This window comes from Ahaetulla prasina, chromosome 2 (genome assembly GCF_028640845.1).
Source record: "Ahaetulla prasina isolate Xishuangbanna chromosome 2, ASM2864084v1, whole genome shotgun sequence".
Lineage (NCBI taxonomy): Eukaryota > Metazoa > Chordata > Lepidosauria > Squamata > Colubridae > Ahaetulla > Ahaetulla prasina.
In genome coordinates this window covers 87,668,532-87,683,485 of record NC_080540.1, presented here as the reverse complement: position 1 = coordinate 87,683,485, position 14,954 = coordinate 87,668,532, and the positions used below count along the sequence as shown (strand labels likewise).

Genomic DNA, 14,954 nt, shown 5'->3' with positions numbered 1-14,954 from the left:
GACATTGTATGATAGAACTCAACATTTATACAAAACATCAGACGTTTGCTTGTTCTAAGAATTCTTGCTTGATTGATTTCATTTTCCACTTAATTGAAAATGCAAAAAACAGTACATTGTTTTAATTGGATTTATACCTATAATTTTAAAACATAAATCAATTATGAAGAACAAGATACTTTCCACAAACAAGCTGACTTCTTTCTAATCAAGAATGATACCAGGTGTTGGTGAGGGTTGTGGATGCTCATGAAATATTTATAGGAGATAGAGAGAGAGAGAGGGAGGGAGGGAAGGAGGGAGAGAGAGAAAGAGAGAGAGAGAGAGAGATGATAGATTGATAGATGATAGATAGATAGATAGATAGATAGATAGATAGATAGATAGATAGATAGATGATAGATAGATAGATAGATAGATAGATAGATAGATAGATAGATAGATAGATAGATAGATTTCAAAGTCCTGCCTCATTATGACAGATGACTTGTTCCTGAGAGGGATGACCAAAGAATGCTGGAAAATCTGCCAAGAGTTTATAATCCCAGAAGTGTCATCCAAGGTATTAAGGTTATCCTGGTTTAGGGCAAGCAGGCACATATATTGGGCAGTATTGATATAGGAAGATGCTAGATGGTCACTTTAGTGACAATAACAAAGACATAATTTCTTACTATGCAGAAGAAAGCAATGATAAATTATTTCTGTATTTTACCAATTATACAGATAGAAAATATAAAATAATTGATGATATAATGCTGGATAATCAGGCCCTTCGGTCAGAGGGCACTCAACATGGTACTTACAAAGAACTGAGGAGCTTCCACATCATAAATAGTATTTAAGACATATCTAGCCTTCAAGATGTTTAGTTGCCAATGCTGGCATGCAGAAAAAGAATATCTGAAGACAAAATCTGAAGGCAAAGTCACAGTAGGAACATGGAATGCAAAAATCACGAAAATAAGAAATACTGATTCAGAAGAAGAGGATGAGAATGAGTTCTATTATCAGATTTAATGGAAATAGACTATGCTGTCTCTGTGTGGTTGGAGACTAGAATGCTAAAGTTGGGAATACTAAGGAGGAAAATATAGCTGAACTGTATGCTAAGAGAGCAAATTCAAGTAGGAGAATGATTTACCAGTTTCTGCCAATCCAATAATATTTTCATTGCTCATATAGTATTCAAACAAAATGACATTTTCATCTCATGAAAGGGCCTTCTTGATGGTCTCCCCTTCTATATGGAACATTATTTTCCCCAAGGTACACTTGGTCTCTATCCTGCTGCTTTTCTGAAAATGTCCAAATTGTGGGACCACAAACTGATAAGGAGCAAATAATCATAGCTTGAGCACACAATGTGAAAATCTAGCAACAGCAATAGCACTTAGCACTTTACCATCCCAGAGTACTTTATAGCATTACAATGTCAACATATTGCCCCAAACACTCTGGGTACTCATTTTACCAACCTTGGAAGGACAGAAGGCTGAGTCAATCTTGAGCTCTGTCAGGATTGAACTCAAGGACATGGGCAGAGTTAGCCTGCAATATTTCATCCTAACCACTGTGCCACCAGGGCACATCTAGTTTTCTGGAGAAGTCTATGGTGCTGGGGAAAATGGAAAGAAAGAGAACAAAAAGATGACAAGTAGCAAGATGGATTAATTCAATCACACAGCAGTAACTACACTGATAGGACACCTGAAGCCAGATCATTCTGAAGAAAATCTATGGGTCATTAAGAATTAACATCTCCCTTCCTCCCTCCCTCCCTCCATCTCTCCCTTCCTCTTCCATTCTCCAAGCACTGAGTCTCCCAATCATGTCTTTGCCTCTGAAAAGCACTTATATTTCTGGTGTTGTCTGTCGTTTGTTTGGGCACATCTAGCCAAAACATGTGTTATACATTTTAACTCCAAAATCTTAAGTCTAACTTGTTATGTCTCCCAACTTCAGATGCATTGCTGATATTCACCAGATGACGATTGATTCAGGCCCTCCAGCTGTGTTTTATTTATTTATTTTTATTTATTTATTTTGTCGCACAGTATATATAAGCATAAGCATGAAATAATTATACGATATATAAGCATATATATAAGTATGAGTATGTAATAACTATATTAATTGGATATAGTTACCAATGTCACCCCAGGAACAAGTGAAAAAAGGGTTTAGATGGGGTAAAGAAGCAGAACTAGGAAGTTCTTTTATATGATTTTCATATTTCATATGACTTTCATATGATTCAGAGAACTACTGGAGGAGTTCCAGAGGCTGCAAAGCAGAGCTGCTTTTTTAAAAAAAATGCAGAACAAAATAAAAATGAGTGAAACGCAGCAGGGCTTCTTGCTTAAATAAAACAAATGCAAAATCAAGTGTGACATGAAATATTCTTCTTAAGTATCTCTTTTCAAGCCATTTTACAAGAACAAATGGTAAAACTTCCAAATTTTCAGCAATATATTTTTTTTACTTCTACTTCTTTCACCTTTGCAATAATATGCCACAGCATTTGCATGGTCACAGTCAGTAAAGTCATTTGGTAGTTGCCTTATTCAATATAAGCACTCCAGAAGGTTCCTGTATTTCATTTTCATTTTTATTTTGTCCTAAAGAGTGGTATTTATCAGAATGAAAGATTAAGCTTCTCTTGAGAAGTGCAGTAATGAAATTTAATTTGTCTAATATACAAGGAGATATTTCTTATGGCTTTAGAACAAAAATAATAATAAAAATAAAACAAAACTGCTATTTACATTCCTGATCAGAATAAATCATGATAGCTTGGCTGAATTCACTCTTTAGATTTCTGAAACAATAAACCTGTTGCTGAGTTTATGCAATTTAGACACTAAGAAAACACTTCATTGTTTATGATTTTCTACAACCTTCTTTTAACAACCTGCTAACAATGCAAAGAGATATAAGACAGGGGTGAAATCCTACCAGTTTGGACTGGTTTGGGAAAACTGCTAGGGATTATGGGCATCAGTTCACCAAACCGGTAGTAATTACCTCTCCTTGGCTCCACCCATGCCCAGTTGGTCACTGCTCACCTCTTCCAGTCGCTGGATATTCCACAGAATTCAATGTTAAATGCAACAGAGAGAATGCTAACTTTTCTCCCGCCATTCAAATGGAGATGCTGCAGCCTGTCTCTTTAAGATAGTCCCCAGGAGGGAGGGGACTGGGACGGAACCATAAAGGGAGAAGCAGCTCCATTCTGAATGGAGGAAGAAAAGTTAGCATTCTCTCTGCCACAGAATTCAATGTTAAATGCAGCAGAGAGAATGCTAACTTTTCTCCCGCCATTCACAACAGAGCTGCTGCAGCCTGTCCCTTTTAAGGCAGTCCCCAGGAGGGAGAGGCATGGGTGGGGGGAGCAGCTGGAATGGAGCCATTTTTGTGAAAGGCAGGAAAATGGGGAAGGGGATTTTCCTGCCAGTCATCCATTCCTCAATTTCAGCATAGACTGAGGGAAGGATGGTAGGCAGGAATATTCCCCTCCCCAGTTTCCTGCCATTTGTGACAAGGAGTGGATGGGAGGAGCCCCTCGATGCCCCTCCTGGGAGGGGAGGAGCCCCTCGATGTGAGTGATGTCAAGTTAGCCACACTCACCCAGTCACATGACCTCCCCCCAACAAATCATGCTCATAGAACCGGTACGGGAAAATTTTTAATTTCACCCTTGATATAAGATGACAATAGATCTGTTTGATCTATAATTTGTGATTCTCCTATAATATCTAGAATCTAAATTTCCCACTGATATCTAGATGGCTTCTGATTTCCCAGCTTGTCCTTTTTATAGACCAGATTCTCAAGAGGATATTTCATGAACTGATGTGAATCTATGCCTTTTTATTCATAATTCTACTTCTGCATTACTATTGTAGTATTATGAACGAACACATCATATTTAAAACTGCTTCTCTCATAAAACGATTTGGTTTTAAAATTGGCATATAAAAAGCATGCATGGACAATAGAAACAATTTAAGGAATTTGAACAAATGAAGTTGGGGTTCCTGTCTGCATTTGGAAAAAGCAGCTGCAGCGAGACAGAAATGTTTCGACCTCCATTTCCTCAGGGATAATTTCACTTCTCTCAAAGGGCCATAAAAATCTACAGCTCCAGAAACATGAGAGGATCATTCATTCTCCCATTCACAGTTTATTCAGAAGCATCCATGTGGTATTTTTAGGAACGTGCTAGTGTCCCATCCAGGCCCTTAGTTTACAAAAGTGTGGAAAAGCTGTGTAGGAAAAAGAAAAAAGACAATATTCAGGCAAGGAATCAGGAAGCGATGTCTGGAAATTACAGGCAAGCAAGAACTTTGTCAGTCAACTGCCATGACCATAAGCTACGGTAACCATAGCTGGCGATGCTGGCTAGGGAATTCTGGGAGCTGAAGTCCATATATCTTGAAGGGGCCAAGGTTGAGAAACAGTGTCTTAGAATTTTGATTAGATCTCAGTAACAAACAGAAGAAAAGCAACCATGCTAAGGTAACTCTTAATCCCAAGAGGTGCATGATATTTTGTTGGAAGGCAAAGGTTGTTCTTTATAAACTTTAGGAGTTTTGTCATTAGAAACTAACCATCAAAGACTTATTTACATGGCTACATCAACTTGCAAAGTCTAGGAGGCTGGAATCAATCCAGGGCAACAGGAACATTTTGTGAGCTACAATAAAGTATTTTGTATCATTATCTTATACACACTTGTGTGTCCAGTTCTTGGAAAACAAAGAACCCTCACAAACATAGAAAGTGCTCGGAAGAATCTGATCTGTCAAGCACCAGAGAAACCAGGGGATTCAGGCAGTTCAAATGAGTATTAAGATTTATTGCAGGCTGAAGCTCTCTACAAGAATCTGACCAGCTAATGGTCAAGGGAAACAAGTGGGAGATAAGAAAGGCATTCAAGGTGGGCTGGGCTTAGATCTCTTCTGGGCATGCAGGGACTCATGACTTATTGTGTGTTTGATCACTCGTTCAGGCTCCTACATCATCACTGAAATTGTAAATCTAACATTGGCATCTAGTATTGCAAGTTTCCTTGAAAGTCTCAACAGACTAAAGACATGATGGCAGCAGAGGACAATGTATGTGGCTCCAATATGACCCACAGATATATGGAAGATTGCAACCTGGAATGTAAAAAAACCTAAATGGTAAAAAAAAACATGAATTAAGAAATGAAAGAAAGGGAAAAAAAAGTGTGTTCCTGTGAACTAAGAGAAGGAAAAGAGTGAATGAAGATAGTCTGACTTTGTGAATAGATTTCATGAATAAAAGGTAAAGGAGTCCCTGCAGATTTTACTCCACTAATCGTTGTCAACTATAGGGGAGGTGCTCATTTCCATTTCAAGGCCATTGAGCCAGCGCTGTTTGAAGACATTTCCATGGTCATGTGACCAGCATGATGTCATAGAGCAGTTATTGACAGACGTGCTAAAACATATGTCAGAAAATATGAACTGATATCATCTAGAGTAGGCTGTGGGTGCATATGAAAGTAGGAATCCGTAAGCAGGAGAAATACAGAAAAAAGTATAGGTCAGTTAGGAGACCCAAGAATAAATAAAAATTGTAATGGTTTGTGAATATCTGTTGAAAGTAAAAGGTATTAACCAGAAAAGTTTTATTCATTTGGTGCTTTAGGTTGGAAGGCTGGGAAAATTAGTGACAGATACAAGGTTGACAAGACAGATGATGTTTAGGTAATATCAAGAACAGATCCTTGGAAAAAACTGGAGCGCCTATGAAAGAAGCAAAAAGAAAGTAACAAGTATAAAAGTAGAACGATTGCCTGGAGATGATTTATGAAAAAGTACTATAATATAAATTCATTTTCTAACGGTTCAAAGCAGACAGGAGGAAAGATTATGTGGAAGCTGTTTGGAACAAAGTAGAAAGAATCATGGTGCAAAATACAACTGAAATATGGGAAGTTGCACTAATGGGAAGTATGAAAAAGGATGCTTGGTGGAATGATAAAAGGAAAGAGGCGAGTATGAACAAAATGAATTTATGAGAATGTTGCAAAAATTGTGGATTTGTTTATGCATTATTTCAAATGCTTCTCTGCCACTTATATCATAATGGAAGCAGCATATAGAAAGGCAAAGATTATAATCGGATGGCAAAGAACAGTTAAAATTAAAAGAGGTATAGAAAACGCCCAACAGTATTGATGCAAATTAAAAGCAATGTTTTTGCATGAAAAGAAGGAGCTTCTGGAAGATTGAAAGGAATCAATATTAAAACAGATGAAGTGGATTGGGATGAGGAAATAAATAAATAAATAAATAAATAAATAAATAAATAAATAAATAAATAAATAAATAAATAAATAAATAAATAAATAAATAAATAAATAAATAAATAAATAAATAAATAAATAAATAAATAAATAAATAAATAAATAAATAAATAAATAAATAAATAAATAAATAAATAAATAAATAAATAAATAAATAAATAAATAAATAAATAAATAAATAAATAAATAAATAAATAAATAAATAAATAAATAAATAAATAAATAAATAAATAAATAAATAAATAAATAAGATAAATTAATAAATAAATAAATAAATAAATAAATAAATAAATAAATAAATAAATAAATAAATAAATAAATAAATAAATAAATAAATAAATAAATAAATAAATAAATAAATAAATTTATTGCAGGCTGAAGCTCTCTACAAGAATCTGACCAGCTAATGGTCGTGGGAGATAAGAAAAGCATTCAAGGTGGGCTGGACTTAGATCTCTTCTGGGCATGCAGGGACTCATGACTTATTGTGTGTTTGATCCTGTTCAGGTTCCTACATCATCACTGAAATTGTAAATCTAACATTGGCATCTAGTATTGACCTCACCCCATTCCTAAGAGGTCTGTAAGGCGTGCATAAGAGCACCAGCGTGCCTACCGTCCCTGTCCTAATGTTCCCTTTAGTTGTATTCCTTTTATGTATTCAATTCATGCTTATATTTATATAATTATTTAATATGTATTTGACAAAATAAAATGAATGAATGAATGAATGAATGAATAGAATAGAATAGAATAGAATAGAATAGAATAGAATAGAATAGAATAGAATAGAATAGAATAGAATAGAATAGAATAGAATTTTTATTGGCTAAGTGTGATTGGACACACAAGGAATGAATGAATGAATGAATAGAATAGAATAGAATAGAATTTTTATTGGCTAAGTGTGATTGGACACACAAGGAATGAATGAATAGAATAGAATTTTTATTGGCTAAGTGTGATTGGACACACAAGGAATGAATGAATGAATAGAATAGAATAGAATAGAATAGAATAGAATAGAATAGAATAGAATTTTTATTGGCTAAGTGTGATTGGACACACAAGGAATGAATGAATAGAATAGAATTTTTATTGGCTAAGTGTGATTGGACACACAAGGAATGAATGAATGAATAGAATAGAATAGAATAGAATAGAATTTTTATTGGCTAAGTGTGATTGGACACACAAGGAATGAATGAATGAATAGAATAGAATAGAATAGAATTTTTATTGGCTAAGTGTGATTGGACACACAAGGAATGAATGAATGAATGAATGAATGAATGAATGAATGAATGAATGAATGAATGAATGAATGAATAGAATAGAATAGAATAGAATTTTTATTGGCTAAGTGTGATTGGACACACAAGGAATGAATGAATGAATGAATGAATGAGTGAGTGAGTTACTTCAACAACATTGTCTCACAGAAATTGACAATACAACTGCAAGCATGAAAATGAGTCCTCCTTTAGCTTCCAAGGGACCAGGGTGCCTCTGAAGGTCAGTGCTCTAAGCACTAAGAACCCAGCACAAATCTAAGCCTGTATGCACACCAATAGTGAAAATACCCTGCACAGTGTCTCTTGGCAGAGAAGGTTAATTTTCATAGACGTTGGGGTGGCTCTTTTTTTTTTTTTTGGCAGGGCAATAAGGATCTCTAATATCATTAAACCCAAGTGTGAGGAAAAAGACAGCAGCTAAAATGTTAAGGCCAGTTGTGTGACCTTCTCCAATACAGTTGGCCTGGCTGTTTGCCAAAACTTAAAACACCCTCCCATCCCCCCTCCCTGCTAAAGCTTCTTTCTTAAAACAATTGTGGTCTTTGCCTTCATGTCGCTCAACCTTTCACCTGCCAGGTTCCTAGCTCTTCACCCTTGACCCACTGCTGTGTTTGCTTAGCATTGTGCCAATCGACTTTAGAAGTCTGTGTGTGTGTGTGTGTGTGTGAGAGAGAGAGAGAGAGAGAGGAGGGAGGGAGGAGTGCAAAGGGGAAGGAGGATTCCCAGCTCTAAACAAAGGGAAATCCCGGAATGCCAGCGAAAGGCGGTGCTCGCTCCTCCTCCCTTGCTCAAAAGCCCCAATAACCTTCACCAGCAAGGCAGACCCCACGGAAGGAAGGGACGGGCTGACTCACCGAGCATCTGGCTGAAGAGCAGCTGCTCCAGGTCGCCCAGCACGGTGAAGCACGGAGGAGAAGAAAGAATGAAAGAAGGGAGGAACGGCCCTCCTTTCTCTCTCTCTCTCTTCCAGCGCCACGGAACAGAAGGGGACTAGGCGCGCACACACACGCCCAGCTTCTGAAGCACGGAGGAGAAGAAAGAATGAAAGAAGGGAGGAACGGCCCTCCTTTCTCTCTCTCTCTCTTCCAACGGGAAAACGCCTTCGCTATGGGGAGAGGAGGGAGGGAGGAGTGCAAAGGGGAAGGAGGATTCCCAGCTCTAAAGAAAGGGAAATCCCGGAATGCCAGCGCGAAACGGGGTCCTCGTCGTCCTCCTCCGTTGCTCAAAAGCCCCAATAACCTTCACCAGCAAGGCAGACCCCACGGAAGGAAGGGACGGGCTGACTCACCGAGCATCTGGCTGAAGAGCAGCTGCTCCAGGTCGCCCAGCACGGTGAAGCACGGAGGGAGAAGAAAGAATGAAAGAAGGGGAGAACCGGCCCCCCCTCTCCGTCTCTCTCTCCCTTCCAGGGCCACGGAACAGAAGGGGACTAGGGCGCGCACACACACGCCCAGCTTCTGAAGCACGGAGGGAGAAGAAAGAATCAAAGATGGGGAGGAACGGCCCCTCCTTTCTCTCTCTCTCTTCCAACGGGAAAACGCCTTCGCTATGGGGAGAGGAGGGAGGGAGGGAGGAGGTTGGCTTGCTTATTCAACCCTTCCGGCTAGCCGTCCAGCCCTTCCCAGGAGAAGGGGAGGAGTTTTGGGCGAGCGACCTTTTTCCTAGAAAGCGGCAGCGGCTGCCCCAACACCACCAGTTGGGGCGGGAGCCGGGTGAGCTGCAGTAACTCCCGCCAGGCTATGCATTGGCGCGGGAAGCCCTGGCGGTGCAGTCCTTCTCGGCTGAGGGAGGAGGGAGGAGGTTGGCTTGCTTATTCAACCCTTCCGGCTAGCCATCCAGCCCTTCCCAGGAGAAGGCGAGGAGTTTTGGGCGAGCGACCTTTTGCTAGAAAGCGGCAGCTGCTGCCCCAACACCACCAGTTGGGGCGGAGCCGGTGAGCTGCAGTAACTCCCGCCAGGCTATGCATTGGGAAGCCCTGGCGGTGCAGTCCTTCTCGGCTGAGGGAGGGAGGGTTTTCCTCTTCTCTCTCCCGCTGCGCCTGAACATCTGCCTAGCAACAATGACGACACGGGAGAACCTTTTTTCTACTGGTTGAGCTTGGCCAATCGCCGCTTGCTCTGAGTTGCTGCATTGTTTGTTCACCCGGGCGCTCCAATTTACCAGAAAGCGGAACGCGAGTTTGAGGGTCGGGCGGGATGGCGCTGCGCTCTGCGCCGCCACCCAAAGGCCAGAAGAAAGGTCATTCCATCGAGTAATGGGCGAAGGCTCCTTCCTCTCCGCCTTACCCATGCTGTGCGAGCCCGGCTGGGCTGCAACCCCGCCGCCGCCGCCGCCGCTCCTTCCTCAGCCTCGCTCGCGCTCAGCAGCCGCCAAGCTCAGGCCGGACTCGGCAGCTCCCCATCAGCACTGCACGGCGCGATTCGGGCAGGAGGAGTCGGGCTCGCTCCGTGGCGGCGGCGGCGGCGGCGGCAGCGCGCCACCGCCACAGAGCGAGCCCGACCTCCTGCCCGAATCGCGCCGCGGCGAGTGCTGATGGGGAGCTGCCGAGTCCGCCTGAGCTTGGCGGCTGCTAGAGCGCGAGCCCCGGGAGGCTGAGGAAGGAGCGGCGGCGGCGGGGTTGCAGCCCAGCCGGGCTCGCACAGCATGGGTAAGGCGGAGAGGAAGGAGCCTTCGCCCATTACTCCGATGGAATGACCTTTCTTCTGGCCTTTGGGTGGCTCGCGGCGGCGAAGCTCGCGGTCGGGAAACCTCCTCCTCAGCCGAGAAGGCTGGCGGCCCCTGCCCAGCCCTCTCACTGCACCACCAGGGCTTCCCGCGCCAATGCACAGTCCGCCAAGTTTGCGCCCGCCCACCAGACACGGGAATGGGGCCGGCCTGGGGCGACAAATCCCGCGAGACCTCGGCGGGCCCGCCTCCCGCCCCTCCCATGGAGTCCGCTCGTACCCCTCCTGTGCGGGTTCCCGAAGATGACTCGAGTATAAGCCGAGGGGACGTTTTTCAGCACAAAAAACGTGCTGAAAAACTCGGCTTATACTCGAGTATATACGGTAGGTCAATTAGGAGACCCAAGAATAAATAAAAATTGTAATGGTTTGTGAATATCTGTTGAAAGTAAAAGGTATTAACCAGAAAAGTTTTATTCATTTGGTGCTTTAGGTTGGAAGGCTGGGAAAATTAGTGACAGATACAAGGTTGACAAGACAGATGATGTTTAGGTAATATCAAGAACAGATCCTTGGAAAAAACTGGAGTGCCTATGAAAGAAGCAAAAAGAAAGTAACAAGAATAAAAGTAGAACGATTGCCTGAAGATGATTTATGAAAAAGTACTATAATATAAATTCATTTTCTAACGGTTGAAAGCAGACAGGAGGAAAGATTATGTGGAAGCTGTTTGGAACAAAGTAGAAAGAATCATGGTGCAAAATACAACTGAAATATGGGAAGTTGCACTAATGGGAAGTATGAAAAAGGATGCTTGGTGGAATGATAAAAGGAAAGAGGCGAGTATGAACAAAATGAATTTATGAGAATGTTGCAAAAATTGTGGATTTGTTTATGCATTATTTCAAATGCTTCTCTGCCACTTATATCATAATGGAAGCAGCATATAGAAAGGCAAAGATTATAATCAGATGGCAAGGAACAGTTAAAATTAAAAGAGGTATAGAAAACGCCCAACAGTATTGATGCAAATTAAAAGCAATGTTTTTGCATGAAAAGAAGGAGCTTCTGGAAGATTGAAAGGAATCAATATTAAAACAGATGAAGTGGATTGGGATGAGGAAATTCTGAAAAGTACATTTAGAAAAGTGAATGGAAATAGCATTGATAAGTCATATTGTCGAACTGAACTGAACATTAAAAATGCTAGTATTCAAGAAAAAAATGTCATCGAGAAAATTATTGCACATTTATTAAATTTGAAAAAGAACGTGTAATATAGTGAATAGGTTTCAATTGTTTTGTATGGATACAGTTTGCTGAATGAAGCAGGAATGATGTATTACAGAAGAAAAATATGCATGGGAATAAATTAAATGCTTAGAAATACTTTAGCACTGAGTATGGAAGAAGACACGGATATGAAATATCTTCTTGGATGTTAACTGTATTTTTTTTTAATGAAAAATGGTTGTGTAAGTTTAGTATGCCAGTTAGGGATGATAAGCATAAATCTATTTTATGTATAACAGAATAATAAAGTTGGAAGGACCTTGGAGGTCTTCTAGTCGAATCTCCTCCTATTGCAGGAAATCTTATACATTTCAAACAAATGGCTGTCCAATCTCTTCTTAAAAGCCTTCACTGATGGAGCACCCACAATTTCTGAAGGCAAGGCTGTCACAGTCAAAAATGGTCCCTGGGGAGCCTGCGTTGCATTTTAGCTGACAGAGGGCTTCAGGAGGTCATTATGGCCGAAAACAGGGATAGCAAAACAAACTAAAAACAAAACAAAAGGAGAAATGTTTTCCCTTTTGCATTTGAGCATGCAAGAAGGGACAGGAAAGGAGAAAGGGAAAGAGGAACGATGAAGAAAAGATGGGAAGAGAATAAGGAAGGACAAATAAGGAAAGAGGAGAATGAAGAAGAAAGGAGAATGAAGAGGGAAGGAAGGAAGGAAGGAAGGAAGGAAGGAAGGAAGGAAGGAAGGAAGGAAGGAAGGAAGGAAGGAGATTATAATGAGAGTGAGGGAGGGTCTGAGGGAAGTCCTGCTTTAGCACTTGACCACCACAGGTGTCCGTGATATGAGTGATGTCGAGCTGGCCAGGCCCATTCTGGCCACACCCACTCTGGCCACGCCCACCCCAGTCTCCCTGAGATCAAATACAACTGTAACGCGGCCCTCTATGAAATCAAGTTTGACACTCCTGATGTAGATGTAGTTCCATTAAGGACTACACCACCAACTGGTGGTGATGCTGTCTGTGTATAAAATGCCATGCTATTGTATATTGACACAAATTATTTGCAGAGGATGTTAGATTGTATGAACAATGAAGAAGATGGAGGTGAAACTGAATGCACTGAAATCCAAGGTAGTTGTCCTTGTTGTGGAAAGTGGAATGAACAATTGCCAGCTAACCTATAAAAATAGATTGACTTTTGTACATTGCTTCAGATGAGCAAATGGATGGAGAAATTTTAGGATATCCAAATACTAAGAAAAATGCAAAACTTGTAGCTTGTAGCTACTTAAAAAGTGCAAAACAAGAAGAAACAAAGTCAAGAACGAAAAAATGCTAAATGAATATGGAGTGAATACAAAAGTGTGTGAAAGAAAACATTGAGGTTACATGGTCATATAGATAAAATAAATAAAGATTCCAACCACAAGACAAAGTCATGAGGATATAATACTAAACACACAAATAGATCAGACTTGATGGGCATGAATGCATATATGCCAAGACATGAATTTCTGTAGTTCATTGAACAGTTGCCTAATGTTGTATTATACAATCTAGGACATTTATATAGATTTCTGGCAGATGTTATATACTGTTGTCAAGTTGGTTTGGCATCTCATTTTCTTTTCTGCCAAAGCCATGAATTATGTTTAAGGATCTTCACACTATTCCTGTCTCAGCATATATGCATTCATGCATATATGTATGTATGTATGTATGTATATATGTATGTATATATTTTCTCATATTTTTGAGTGGCGCAGTGAACTAGAGATGAAGACACTTGACTCCCACTCAGAATGTTGAGAGTTTAATTTAGGCAGCAGCAGAAGTTTCTCTATCAAGGTGCAAAGAGAAAATACCTGCTGCAAACTCCACATAGGAGTGAGGAAGGGCACCCAGCCAATAAATGCTCAGCTCCATTCAGTTGCCCTAGCTCCATCCCAAAACAGAGGGATTGAAAGGTCATAAAAGGAAAAAAATATTAATTTGTGTCCAGTTATTCATATTTTTGTCCAGCTTTTATATTCTCATTCTAACTGTCCAATAAAGATAAACAGTTTTTTAAAAAGCCTATTGCATTGCAGTAAAAACTGTTGAGAGGAGAGTTGACTAAGAATGAAAACCAGAGGGAGGACTTACTGGCTCCTTCGTATGTAATTCCACAGGGACTTATATATGGCTGTGAGATGTGAGCGTCAGTGTTCTTCACAGCTACTACCAGCAGAAAACAAATAAAGAAATAAAGATACAGTACTTTAGGTAGTCAGCTGAAACCTATCAAACCTTGAAGCCTTAGTCCTATGAAACCTGATACATTTTCTTGCCCACAGGTATATCCTTCTTGATAATTTATGAGCCTGGTCATAATTTTTATGGAAGTAAACATCTATGAGCATAGTAAAATAAACATCCAGTTCTCTTATCCAACCGATCACTAACATAAATCTCAAAACAAATTTTCTACCTTGTCTTTGGTAATTCACACTGTCAACTCTGCCCAATAAAGTGCTTTATAGAATTGCAAGCAAAACACACATATACACAAACTGCAGAAGCAGGATGGAGGGTGGGAAACAAAGCCCGTAAAACTGAGAACCATAGAAATTTGCTGATGGTAAAAATTATCTCTCTATATCCATTTGTCCTTTAGACAGCTACTCTGCAGCTGGATGTCAGCATAGGATGCATTTCAATACAAAATCCCTCAGTAGAACACAGCTTTCATATTGTGATTAGTGTATATATACTTTTCATTACCCGATGCCACTCAAATTGCTTCCTGCTGTTAGTGGATCATTTGATGGGGCATTGTTCACAAAACAATTTCTGCGCATAAGCAAGTCTATAAGAAGAGAATCCTTGCAAGAGATGATGGCATTGGCCCCTTCACAGGAATCAAATTAGATGACACCACAGGGAGACCAAAATAAATATCTGTATGACTGATCTTTAGGAATATGAAAAGGAACAAGTGGCATCAAAGCAAGCAATGCATTCCTGCAAATGGAAAACAGACTAGAAGATAATGAACTCACACCTTTAACATTTTAAAGGTGCCATCAATTTCTATAGCTGCCCAACTCATCCCAGTAACTCTTTCTTACTGTTTTTCTACATTTTGCTCTCATGGCCTCTCCTGAAAGGTAGAGGCCATGAGAGGTATGTATGTATGTATGTATGTATGTATGTATGTATGTACCATATTTTCCCGAAACTAACACATCTCCAGATAATAAGCCCAATTGGGCTTTTGAGTGCATGTGGTAAAATAAGCCCCCCTGAAAATAATGCCCCCCAATACTTAGATGCATGTGCAGCTGCTGTGTAAACAACACGACATGAAGAAGCGAGGCTGGGGGGGAGGAAGGAAGGGGGAACATGTCCCACATGTCCCACACGCACCTGC

At 40.3% G+C, this 14,954-nt stretch overlaps 1 long non-coding RNA gene across 1 annotated transcript in view; it reads right to left on the bottom strand.

The window, feature by feature from the left end:
* LOC131192392 (uncharacterized) overlaps positions 1-9,942 on the bottom strand; it is a 102,109-nt gene extending 92,167 nt beyond the window's left edge. The window contains exon 1 of the long non-coding RNA XR_009153726.1: positions 9,921-9,942. This is a non-coding gene — a long non-coding RNA (uncharacterized LOC131192392). The remainder of the gene's footprint in view (positions 1-9,920) is intronic.
* Positions 9,943-14,954: the final 5,012 nt, after the last annotated feature.